Source organism: Mastacembelus armatus, chromosome 18 (genome assembly GCF_900324485.2).
Source record: "Mastacembelus armatus chromosome 18, fMasArm1.2, whole genome shotgun sequence".
NCBI lineage: Eukaryota > Metazoa > Chordata > Actinopteri > Synbranchiformes > Mastacembelidae > Mastacembelus > Mastacembelus armatus.
Genome location: NC_046650.1, coordinates 15,975,887 through 15,989,190, shown reverse-complemented (window position 1 = coordinate 15,989,190; position 13,304 = coordinate 15,975,887).

The following is a 13,304-nucleotide window of genomic DNA, read 5'->3' as shown; positions in this document are numbered from 1 at the left end:
GTACTGTCTGTAGTTAGTGCTGTACTGACATTGGACATTCTACCACATTTGTGTGGTACTTTTGCTGTACTTGGACTGCACTTTGTACTATGTTTGGGGACATACATTGTACTGACCTGTGCCTTGTTCTAATGTGTTAGTATCATACCAGCACTGAAGATGATCTGTATTAGTTTAGAGTTTGGTTTATGAGGAAGTTTTTCTAAGTCCCTTCCTCAGTGCAAAGCAAATACATTTATGGTAAATAAAGACTCAGACAAAACTCCATTTGAGGTTGTGTGTGCAGTTTATCCAGCAGCAACACACCTGGGGGAGACCTGGACAGGCCAGACACCTGTGCACCTGAGGATCAGTGCAGAGGACACAGCATTTAGCTTCTCGGTCAAGCTAGTGCTCAGTAATTACTGCAATATTTCACATCCTCGTGTAAAGAAGTTTGAAGTTTGTCTCCACACAAGAATCATAGAAATCAAACACAACAACCAACAAAACTACACAAAATGACACACAACATTTCCTGTAACTGTGTAACCACAAAGAAACGATTCAACACGTTTCCTAATAACTGGGATTCAAATGAATGTTAATAGTTGGAAAATGTAAAGTGATATTTATCCTGCCTTCAACCATCTATGAAACCTTCCTCATACATTCACAGGTGGCAGCTGATCTCCTAAATGCTACATCAGGTGTTTCTGACCTGAGGAAAGCTGGTTCCAACTTGTTCCTCTAGGGGACTGATTCTTCCACAGCTACCAACAGGAAGAAGAACCAGCATGTTGGTTCTAATCAAACATCTACACAGACACTTTCTTTTCTTTGTTCTAGGTTGAGCTCGTGACTTTTAGGAGATGCACACTCGATGCTATCCCCGGCTGCAGCAAAGAGTCCAACCTAGCACACTTTAATTTATATGTGATGTGGTTACATGACTTCCAGGCACCGTCTCACTTTACACAATAGGGGAGAGTTGAAACATAGGCTATCTTCAAAGTTCATACAGAGTTCACATCCATATATTCACATGTCTTGGTGATTTGCACAGAAAAACAGAGAACATCCTTAACTGTGATATGCCTGGTTGCCCCCTTTACATAAATCTGTCTGCAAAATGACAATTCTCATAACACAGTCAGCGATTTACAATGCCCTTATTCTAACACAGCACACGGACACGTTCCGGCATTTATCCGACCACCGAATGATCTCGATGGCTCACAAACGCTGCGAGAAACAAAAAGCAGCAAAGAGCAAGTAAAGTTTTTGTAGATTTATAAACTGGTCTTTGTTCCTAACAAGGGCTCACATGTTCCAACAGACTGGACTAAAAACATCCTTTGGAAAACTCAGGATTTTCATCTTATTGTGTCCATCATGGCTGATTATGGACTGACACATGTTTAAGCTGCTGTTTGCATTATTCCATCATTAAAGCCTCCAACAGAAACACAGAACATAGAAACACAACTCTGTTAGTGTTTTGATCTTTCTGTGCAACAAACATCTAGACACCTCTGACATCAGCTTCACTCTGCTGCTTTGGGAAAAACCTTTTGGTTCACAGTCTGTGAATGTCTCTGATTTGGCTCTGAACATTATGGACAAACCAAATGATTCAATGATCATTAAATGGGACGTTAGAAACAGTGAAGTGTTTGCTACTTTCTGCTCCAGGACATTTGTGTTAGAATGAGAGGAAGGAAACCAGCAGCATCATCAGAAGAGACACGTTCACCAAATCTGGATGCGACACCGAGGACTGTGCAGGTTTTCCCGTCTCAGGAGTTTAAACCTGACAACACACATGAGACGCACCTATGTAGGACGGTGTCAGAAACAAACCCTAACGTGCACGGTGCACACAGTGGATGTGCACTGCTCTGTGGTTGCTGAACCAAACCACACAGGGATGGACGAGCAGAGAACAGACTCACTGGTTCCTCTATAGAACAGTTTCCTATGAAGCTGTTGTTTCAGCTGAAGCAGAACAAAGTGGAGCAGCAAAGCAGCTGGTCTCTATGGTCTTCACACTTTGACTCAGATTCAGAACCAGCCTCTGGATCTGGTTTGGAGCAAAAACACTGCAGAGTTGGTTTTAATAACAAAAGTGATAAAGGAAACAGAGAACAGGTATTATGAGAGGACCTGATATGGTTTCTGGACTGGACTCAGAAATCAAAGAAGAAACTTTTTCTGTTAGTGAGAACTGAAACAAATAATTGAAAGAGGATACAAACATTATTTGTACCAACACACTGCAGAGTCCATTAACACAGTGTGACACAGGATGAGTCCACACGAATTAATCTTGGGTTGTCTGCAGGACTTAGGACTCAGGTCTTGATCCAGTGCTCTGATAGAAAGGTGGTCCTGTTAATCCTAATGGCTCCAGCCAGACCTGTGTGTTTCCCTCAGGTAATGAACACACAGGTCAGAAGCTCAGAGCTCAGACTGTGTTCAGGGAAAAGCTGCCTCATGGACCAACAGGGTCAAAGTCTGATCACTGACGAGGCGTTTACTGACACACCAGCAGGTTCGGTAAAACAAAGACTTTGAGGTGGAGCTGCTGCTGTAAAACACAGAGATACTGTAGTTCACATTAACAGGAACAGACAGAACAAAGAACCTGCAGCTGACAGAACCTCTTTGTTCCTCTGAGCTGCAGCTTTTTCAACCTTTAACTTTTATCTAATAATTTGATATTTTCATCAAGACACTAAAAGTCTCCATTAAAAATATAAACAAAATAAAAAGACTGAACAGTTTATGTTTAAAAGGTTTCAGTTCTTGTCATGTGATCTGAAGACAGACAAGTCAGGAGGCTGTGAAAAACATTAATAAATCAAACCATCTCCTTTTCATCTGCTCCGCCCAAGAATGACATTAAATCAGTTACAGCTGCATCTTTGCCAAGACGTGATCAGACCTGCAGCTCCCAGAACATTTTACTAACATAACATCCACATCCAGAGCAGTGGAGCAGGTTTGGTCAGAGCACTTGCTCAGTGTTCAGTTATGCTGGAAGCCACAACAAGCTTTGACAAGAACAAGGTTGACAACAAGCTTCATACTTCCATGAGAACATGTTCTGTTATAGAGGCTGATCCACTGATCTGAAATCAACCTTGGTGGAACAGGAATGAAGCTAATTTGGTGTCTTATCAATAAATGTATGAATTTAATGTGGATCAATATTCCTTAATTGATGATCTGGTCCCTCATAATACCAGGATGTGAAAACATGAGACCTGTCCTGTGTTTTGGTGCATGTCTTTAATGCAGAAATTTAGTGTCCACAGTGGTGAGGACGTGGTGATGCAGAGTAAAACCAAAACCAGTTAGAAAAAGCTGCAGCTCAGAGGAATAAAGAGGCTCTGACATAGTGAAACATGAGGAACAGCTGCAGGTACAACTTCAGATTTTATCCACACAAAACATTTGAACTGGGTAAACCACAGAACTGAAGAACAAGTTTTGACACGTTTACTCTCATCAATGGGAGTGGTGTCTTAGCTCTAAGATAAGATCCAGCACATGAACAGACAGGACAGTCTCTGTGTGGACCAGGTATTTCCAACATGATAAAGAAAAGAACTTTCCCAGGTTTGGACCTTTGCGGTTGGACAGAAGACACAAGGTAACAAGTTTCTATACTTTCTCCTCTGCTCTTATTTCTACCTATTACTTTATTTTGAAGGATGATTTCTAACTGATGTGACCAGTCGCTGTGTCCAAATTCAAAGCTGGGCCCATTGATATCAGAGCTATTGATTATTATTATAACCTGAGGACATCAGTAAACAAAGGTTTCTAACAGGAGTCGTTGTAGCATACGGCTTGTTGCAGTGTCTGTTTTTATATCAGTGTTGTTTCATGACTATTAGATACTTTTATCATTTTTATATAAACCTGCTGTGTATAAACTCTTTTAAATGTCCGGAAAGAAGCTGGACGGGCCCAGCAATCATAAGTAGATGGTTTGGCATCTGTGCACAGGACCAGCGCTAAATGTCGTGTCCAGCAGCAGGATGTGTTCACGGACTCTCAGAATAATCACGTATATAACGTGACTTTCATACGGAGCCTCCTCAGTATCGGGTGGAAATATTAATATTAATGAGAAAAACAGTCTGTGACGGGGAACATGGAGGGAACCACAGTTTGCAATAAAAGACACCAATGATGTTCTCACAGGTTTTTATACCTGGAAGAGGAAACCTATAAGGTCTGGACTAATCCTACATGGGCCGCAAAGAAGAATTTATAATATATAATTTATTTTTATAACAAGACATCTCTACATTAGAAGAGTTGCCAAGGGCCCAAATAACTGCCTAGTTCACTTCTTTGTGAAGTTCAGACTTAGGAGATGATTTAAAGCAGCTTAACCACCTGGATTAATGTCAGAGTCAGGACTGAGGTGGACACAGTAAAAGAAGTTTCAACTTTCAGCTGAAGTTAACAGTCTGCACATCTAAGTCCCAGTCTGCAGCAGGTTCCTCTCCATGTATCAGTCTCAACCTTATTCTCCATCCTCACTGACAGAGAATGAAACTGGCGCCACCTTGTGGCAGAAACACTGAAGACTTTAACATGTGAAATGTTTTCAGAGAAAAACAAACTGCAGGTTTTTCATGTTTGTGACTCTTCAGCTCTGTCTCCTCTGACAGGAGAAGATGGTCTGCTGGATCCTGCTGCTCATCAGCCTGACCCCCTTTACCTGGGGTCAGTTTTTATCCACTAACTCAAATCAATTGGAAATCCAAAATAATCCAAGTTGTGAGTGTGTGTGGTCGTCACTTTCCCCCTGTGTCTCCTCAACAGGAACATTTGTAGTGAATGTGACACAGAGCTCCTATCAGGCAGAGGAGAACCACGACATCACACTGGACTGGACCTTCACAACCACAGCTCACATGTCTCTCTCAGCAGTTTACATCTACTGTGAATTGTTAAATGAAGACAAAGGCCCAACCGTGTTTCATCTACATGAGGGTGTTGAGGTCCCAGAGTCTCAGGACAAACAGTTTTCAGGACGAGTCCAGTTTGACAAAGACGTCCTCAGAGAAGGACGAGTCAGACTTCATGTGTCCAGACTCAGGACTGAGGACTCTGGTCTGTACCTGTGTGACGTGAAGACAAATGATGGTGCAGACTATAACAGCTGTCACCTCAACGTCACAGGTAAGTTGGTTCAGTGAAACTTTCCTCACAGATTCATTTCAGCAGCTTTTTGCTAAATAAGAATCAGAGAAGAAAAGTATTGTGGAAACTACAATCCTTCCTGCTCTGCCTGAACTGAACTGATTCACGTCCTTCTTGCAGAAAAGTTGTTTCTTCACATGAAAGACACAGATTTGATTTGTCTCTTTACAGCAGCGAGGGACTGGTCTGAACCTGAGAGAGAACCTGAGAGACCAGACGCAGCAGGTCGGAGCAGGATTGGCCTCATCTGTGGACTGGGACTGACAGCAGCAGCAGCTGGACTGACTGTGTGTTACTGTTGGTTCAAAAAGGATCAGACTGGAAAAAAAGATTCAAATCCAGAGTCCAGAGATAGAAATGAAACAAATTACAGCTCAGGTTCTACATCAGAGGAACCAGTTCGTTCACCAGAATCAGACCAACCCTAAAGTCCATTTTCCAGCTCAGACAGAAATCAGTGGTTTGTCATTGGCTGCAGGTCAGAAAACTGCACATCAGGACACATCAGACAAACCAGCAGGTAACCTGAGCAGCAACTTGATGCTTCATGTATGTTCCATGTTTCAAAGAAGAAAACACAGAAAAACACATCTTTTCCTTCCTGTTGCTCAGGAAGTGGCCATAGTATAAAAGCCAGAACACACAGCTGATACAGAAAAATAATGGACCTGATGGAGGAAACAGCGTTCTCCATCTTTACTTGGTCCATTATTTTGAAAGGACTTCTCATCAAAGCTATTAGACAGATGTCAAACGTGCACTGTGCTCACTTTATTGGAATAATGCCGAGAAGCAGGTCTGACACATTCACCATATTTACAGAATCTCTGCTATTTCTATTGTAGCTGTTTCATTTAAAGCTGAGACTCATTTGTCATAAGAACATAGAACATTAATATTTCTGTCCTGCACTTGTCTCCTGCTGGATGGAATGATGTGTTCAGGTCTGTTGTGGTGCGTTCACTGACAGCAGAGGGATATAAGGATATAAGCTGGACTCACTGTGTGAGTGTGATATTGGAGTCAGTACAGAAACTGGACATTTGGAAATAGAACAACACTGATCTGGATTGTCTCTCTGTGAAATAACTTTAGATTCATATATTTAGTTTTGTCTGTTTTAATTCATTCTGTGAATGAAGACAATAAAAGTCTGAACTGGAGTCAAATAAAACCAGTTTGTCCAATAAAGCAGGTTGTTGCTGTGAGATGATTCCACCTGGTGGTTTCTGGACTAACCTCTCTGTTCCTGGTGGCCTGGATCCACCAGCCTTTTGGTTCACAGCCAAACGGATCATTGGCTTCAGTGGCTTTTACTTTGAAGGATTTAGCTGCTTCCACGTTGCTCAACAAGGCTGCAGGACGACAGCATGACAGCCACACGCTCCATGTACAGAGCTGGAACTTCTAGAAACTCCAACATTAAATATGAAGGAAGGTTCACAGTCAGGAAGCTGTTTCTGCAACTCTCCAAGTCCTGCTGCTTCATAAAGAGCTTTGGTTTTTGACTGTAGGAAAAGATATTTCTTCTCCTTCATGTTGATGCACTAAAACGTCAAACAAAGATTGTTCCCAAGTCCAAAATCTCAGAGTCCAAGTCTCAAGTCACTGTATGGGACTGAAGCTCAACTTCCCTGATGAAAGACTCAAGTCAGACTACTGACCGATCCAAGTCCAATACACAACCACCAACAGGCCTTTTGGAACCAGGACAGGTCAGACCTCCTTGTACAGGTGACACAGCCACATCTAAACAACAACAACCTAAAGGCCTAATGGAGCCAGAACCAGACAAGTCAGACCTCCTGGTACAATATCAGGACTTTTAGCAGCACTGACTCCATCAACAACCACCAACAGGCCTATTGGAGCCAAAGCCAAAGGCCAGTTCTCTTGGCACCACCAGCCCAGCCACCTCTAATTAGGTGGAAATGAAAGAATTAGACATTAGACAGAAATGGAGAGACATGAGAAAGGACAAGGCCGTCACAACAAACACCTGATTATTGGTACAGACACATATGAGATATGACAAGACATTCAACATTACAGACAACTGATTATTGGTCTGCTGAGCTGTCCAGGTGATCTGGTCTGTGCCTTGTGCCTGAAGAGACCTGGGACAGGCTCCAGTAGATCCTCATGACCTATGACAAATGACAATGGACTGGAAACAATAAACTGGTTTTTGGTTTTTGTTCTGTTTATTTATTTATTTCTATTCTATGAAGGGAAAGTAAAACTGTTAGTGGGTCATTGTGGGCCCAGGACAACCGACCATCGGTGGCCCTGCTAACAGGGTTCATGGATAAGACTGGTCTCCCTGAGCCGCCACACATTTTTCCACCTGACTGATCTAAAGGACAAGCTCACCTTTGTCCACGAGTCTTCAGGGCCCTTATGGAGCCACACGTTGCAGACCCGATGTCTGGTCTCGGTCCGACGTGGTTTTAAGGAGGCACTTTGAGCCTGAAGGCCTTGAAGCTCAGTCCGCCATGCGGCCACGCTGCTCCGTGTGTTGGGGCGTCACGCACCTGTAGCAGGTGCAGACAAACAACGAGGGAGGGTCGCACCAACAAAGTGTCTTTGCTAAAGAAACGCTCGGTGTCTCACCTTTGCCAGACTCTGGGTCCCTGGTCCTGCTCCTGTTCACGTGAATAATGACGTTTGTCTGCAGGTTTCCCTCGTCTCTGCCTCCGCACCTGTTGACTCATTTTTTCCTTCTTTTTCTTCGGGTTTAATGGTCAAGGCGCTGGTCCTTCTTGATCCGGACACCCGGACCCAGTTTCAGAGTTAATGCTCCTGTTTGGATTTATCTCCACTAGGTGGCGTTAAAAGTCTGTTAAAGTATAAACTTTTGTAAATAAATCCCATGTGTCCAGACTCAGGACTGAGGACTCTGGTCCGTACCTGTGTTCAGTGGAGACAGATGGTGGTAGAGGCTATAACAGCTGTCGCCTCAAAGTCACAGGTAAGTTGGTTCAGTCCAGTTGAACAGTGTCCTTGTGTGTCCCTGTTGGACAGACTGTGGTGATAAACTGGACCTGATGGACTGAGGCTCTGAGCTCTGTGTGATTTACTACGATGATTTTTCTAACATCATATCACTCACATGCTGCACATGGCAACAAACATCATTAGGTCCAAGCCCAAACTGTCCAGATGTTACATTTGGACATGAACAGGTATCAACAAGTATCTCTGTGTGTTTTACAGCAGCTGCTGATGAACCTGAACCTCAGAGACCAACAGTGGGACGACGATCAGCGAGTCAGGGAATGACAGGCCTTGATATTGGACTGATAACAGTAGGAGTAGTAGGTCTGGTGATCGTCTGTGCTTTAATCTGGATTTGGTCTGAAACAAGTTTTAATCAACTCAGAATGTTCATCACATGTTACTGGTTTAGTTATTTAAACTGGTAAAAAGGCCTGGATTGTTGTCTGCTCACCGGACTATTGAATTAAAATTCAATAGACACAGTCCTTGTCCCCTCCTGTCCTCTATTTGTATCTATGTCTGTTTGCACTGGAGTAACCCCATGTACCTAAACAAATTCCTTGTGCAAGTGTACACAGACACTTGGCAATGAAGCTCATTCTGATTCTGAAATATGACTCAGTAGGAAACTATTTATGTTTCAGTCTGGGCACAAACAAACATAACTTTCATGGTTGTGTCATGGAGCCTTCACTTGGAAGACTTTTCTATTGTCTCCAGCTACAGACCCACAGACCTACAGACCTACAGACCCACAGACCTACAGACCTACAGACCCACAGAGCCCCCTGGGGCTGGACAAACAGTATTTGGATCACAGCCTGAGGACGTGATGACGTTACATTCACCAAGCCTTTTTACTATCATGGTGATGACAAACGAGAACAGACACAAACATGTTTCTTACCTTCAAGAACAGCGTTTTCCTCAGCAGCAGACTGGATCAGGTCTCAGCTCAGACCAGGTTAAAGTCTCTCTGGGTCTGAAACAATTTTAATAACAGTCGTTCCTCAGTAACTACACAATACTTCAGGCTACTTCAGGTCAGCTCACACATTAATTCAATTCAATTCAATGCAGTTTTATTTGTATAGCACCAAATCACAAGTCAATCATCTCCAGGCACTTGACAAAAACCAAAAACCCAACAAATCCCTTATGAGCAGCACTTGGTGACAGTGGAGAGGAAAACAAAATGTTCAGCTAGTAATTAAAAGTGGAAAACAATAGCAACAAAGGTCAGGTGAGTTTGTCTCATTAAGACTGTATTTAATAATTATGAAAAACAGGTTCATGCAGAGGTGGAGATGCTGGAATGAGGCAGCAGGAGGAACAACAGTGTCTTCAAAGTTCTGAAGCTGCTGGGAAGGACAGGACGAGCACATCCATGGAAACAACTAAGGCAGGGGTGTCCAATCCTGGTCCTCGAGGGCCACTGTCCTGCTTGTTTTCCAACTATCCCTGCTCTACCTGGATCAGGTGTGTTCAGTCCATTAGGATCTGGAACATACCATCTCAGATGAGGAAGACACAATGACATGGTATCCCCCAGCTTCTGATTGGCTGAACACACAGCATCCTTTTCATGTTGGAGTCTCACCAGGCCTTCTCCCTGCTTCGACACACACACACACACTTCCTTTGATTGTTTGATGCTGCAGGCTCACTATGCCTCCTGTTATAGGATCCAGGATGCAGAGGACCAGAGTATGCAGTTGTTTTTCACACACATTGTTAAACACACAGTTTTCTGCTGTCGTAGCCCTCAGTAACGTCTTGTTCCTGCTCCACAGATTGAAAATGTAATAAAATATGACTGATTGAAAACCTAACAGCATCAGGTCTCCTTGTTCAGTTCCAGTCTGTCTAGGCAGCTTTAACATGAGTATTGTCCTGAAGCTGTTACTGTTACTTGACTTCATACATGGTGATGAATCAGCATTACAATAATACAGAGATGTGTGGTGGGCCTGGGATGGCTACCTCTGCATCACTGAAACATCTGGACAGGACAGATGCTGACACACAAACCAAAGGCTGACAGATCTTCAAATTTAGGCAGATCTTAGAAACCAATGAGAACTAAAGTCCAGTCAGGCCAAAAGTAATGGACTATCACCATTTCCAAATAAAACTGCTGGAGAAGAACATGCAGAGTCATGGGGCTAAGGGATGCTGACATATATTTGTCCTGCATTTGCCACATGACCCAGACTTCCCTCTAAAACATCCTAATAGAACTGAACCGTCGCTGCAGATACAATATATCAATGTAGAATCACAGTTAAAGAGTAAAAATGATTTGGTTTATCTTAATATTTACCTTCCAATGACGCAGTGGGTGCTGGTCTGTCTTATTCTTATTCCTCACTCTGACCTGTAAACATGGAAATATTTGTATGTACATTTTCAGCAATAAGGAATTAGCTGATATTAACGTGCAGCGAGTGTCATCTTTAAACAAGCGTCTCTCGTTATAAATGCGTTTGTTGCTGCACATTTTAAGACCATTTTTAATTTAAAAGTTAAACACGTCATTAAAAACTGTGTGCTCTTCATTCCTTAGCCAGTGCAGCTATTTGTTCCTCACTTTGTCTTGATTAAGTCGATCATATTTGTTACTGTTAAATGAGGAGAAACAAACTTACCAACTGCTCAGTATATTTAACCTATTTCCTCTGTAGGTTCTTTTCTTGTTATCGTCATCTCAGCTATTTAAGCAGTTTGCCTTGTCAATACTTTTCTTGTTATAACGAGATATGTATCGTGTAATGACAATAAACACACTGCTGTGTCATAAAGTTAATCCGTCTCTCTGCATAGCTGTGGAGAACAGCTGGGACGAATTGTACGACTCCATCTCTCTGGGAACATACACACATCTGGGTATAACATTAAAGCTTAGGAGGTGCCTCCACATTCACAGTAAAGGGTGAGAACCTGAAATACATTCAGATGTAACTAGTGTCTCAGCAAGATGTATACTAAATGTATACTATGTATACTAAATGTGTGTATAAATACTTGATGAAACATATTTGTGTTATTACTACAAACCTAAATATGAGCAGTGTGACATTTATTTACTAATATGGAATAAGTGAAGTTGCTTCTGTTTAAAACCTTATGAAAACATTGTTTTAGGGAATGCAGATGATTACTGCCTGGTGTGAGCCTCACTTGAAGATGATCCTGACAAGAGCATCATTGAAATGGTAAAGTAACATAAACATTTGTGTTTTGTATGATCAATTTACTCACAAATGTGTGTGTGTATTACCATAGAATTTAGATCATTGTGGAGTCTTTTGTACTTCATGTCTTTTTATTGATTTGGTTTCAGGTGCAGTGTGATTCCTGTAATGGTTGGACACATTTTGAATGTGCCCAATATCACAAAGACAGTGGTGCACCATATCTTTGTAGTATCTTTGTATATAAAAATAAATGTGTATATAATATAAATATATATATAAAATCTAATATTTTACCACAGGTAGCATGATTTGACAGTCCATTTTACCCTATCGAATCATGCTACCTGTGGTAAAATCTAATTATATAGTTCATTTAGTTAATATTACAGGGGTAGCCTGATTTGACAGTCCATGCTACCTGTGGTAAAATATAAGCATGGACTGTCAAATCATGCGACCCCTGCCCATTTAGTTAATATTACTGGGGTAGCATTTTTCGATAGGGTAGTGCGACTCGACAGAACACCGGATCCAGAGTCTTTTCAGGCCCAGTGCAGATGGGAAAACGATGCCTGAATAAGGACTGTCTAGTCGTTTCAGACCCAGTGAGACTGAGATGCTCCTGTTTGGATTTATCTCCACTAGGTGGCGTTAAAAGTCTGTTAAAGTATAAACCTTTGTAAATAAATCCTTATTATTATTATTTATGATGAGAAAGACGTGTTCAATGACCAATTATATCTATTTTTGAAATAAATAAAAGATAAAATGATTGTATTGTACAGTGTCTCCAGTAACATGAACATGAGTATTTCTGAACCTGAGCAACCTCAATAAACGACTGAACTGTTGAGTTAAGGCTGAGACGTTCTCCACGAGAACAAGAACAAAGTTCTCTCCAGAACATTTTGTGTTATGAGAGAAACTCAAGTCCCGAAGTTTCCAGATTCCACTGACAAACCCCCCCAGTAGTGAAAACCCGCCCACTCTGATAAAAACCAGTCCAAATAATATCAGTACTAGATATCACACATCAGCTCAATGATACACAGTATGTACATGTTTGGTTTCACTCATCACAAGACTCTGGAGAACAAAGTCACTTGGTAGCGATCAGTAACATATAAAAGCAGTCATGTATAGATCCCCCACGAGACAACGAGGCACATTTTTACAGCCCAGGATCATAAGAAGTAGCAGAAACTGGCAACACTGGTGAAGAACTGGTGAGGAACTGGTGAGGAACTGGTGAGGAACTGGTGAAGAACTGGTGAAGAACTGGTGAAGAACTGGTGAAGAACTGGTGCATCTTTATCCTTTTCCACTGACTCTGACCAATAAGAAGCAAATCTGACTGTTTCCTGTTTCCTTCAGTCTGTGACAGAAAACTTGTGACACTGTAACAGTAACAATGACTTAGTGCTGCTGTGTTCAGGTCACATGTTTAAACTATAACCAACAGGAAACCACACCCAGCTGATCACACTCAGCTCCTTCTAGACCTAACCAGGACATAACAACATCCAGTTCATGGACCAGTTCATAATGTTTCTCCCCCTGTCAGTCACTTTGTAATGTCTTGGTACAAACATTCAACTGTGGTTTCACCTTTGACCTTAGTCTAGAAATCTGTCAGATGATAAAGTGGCAAATTACCTGAAACTGGTGTTTGTCTTTGTAAAATATGACAACAAATTAAATCATTTCCAGCTGAGCTTCAGCTTAATAAGTGTGTTTATTACAAACTGCTACAAACACAACAAGCAGAAATAAAACTACAATGAAACCCAAATAAAAAGATCCAAATCAAATAACAGCCATTAGAATGAAATCAGGAAAGGCCTCCTTAGAGGACGTCACTGACTCTGCTGTTTTAAGCTGCTCAGGTCTTTGGATCCACAT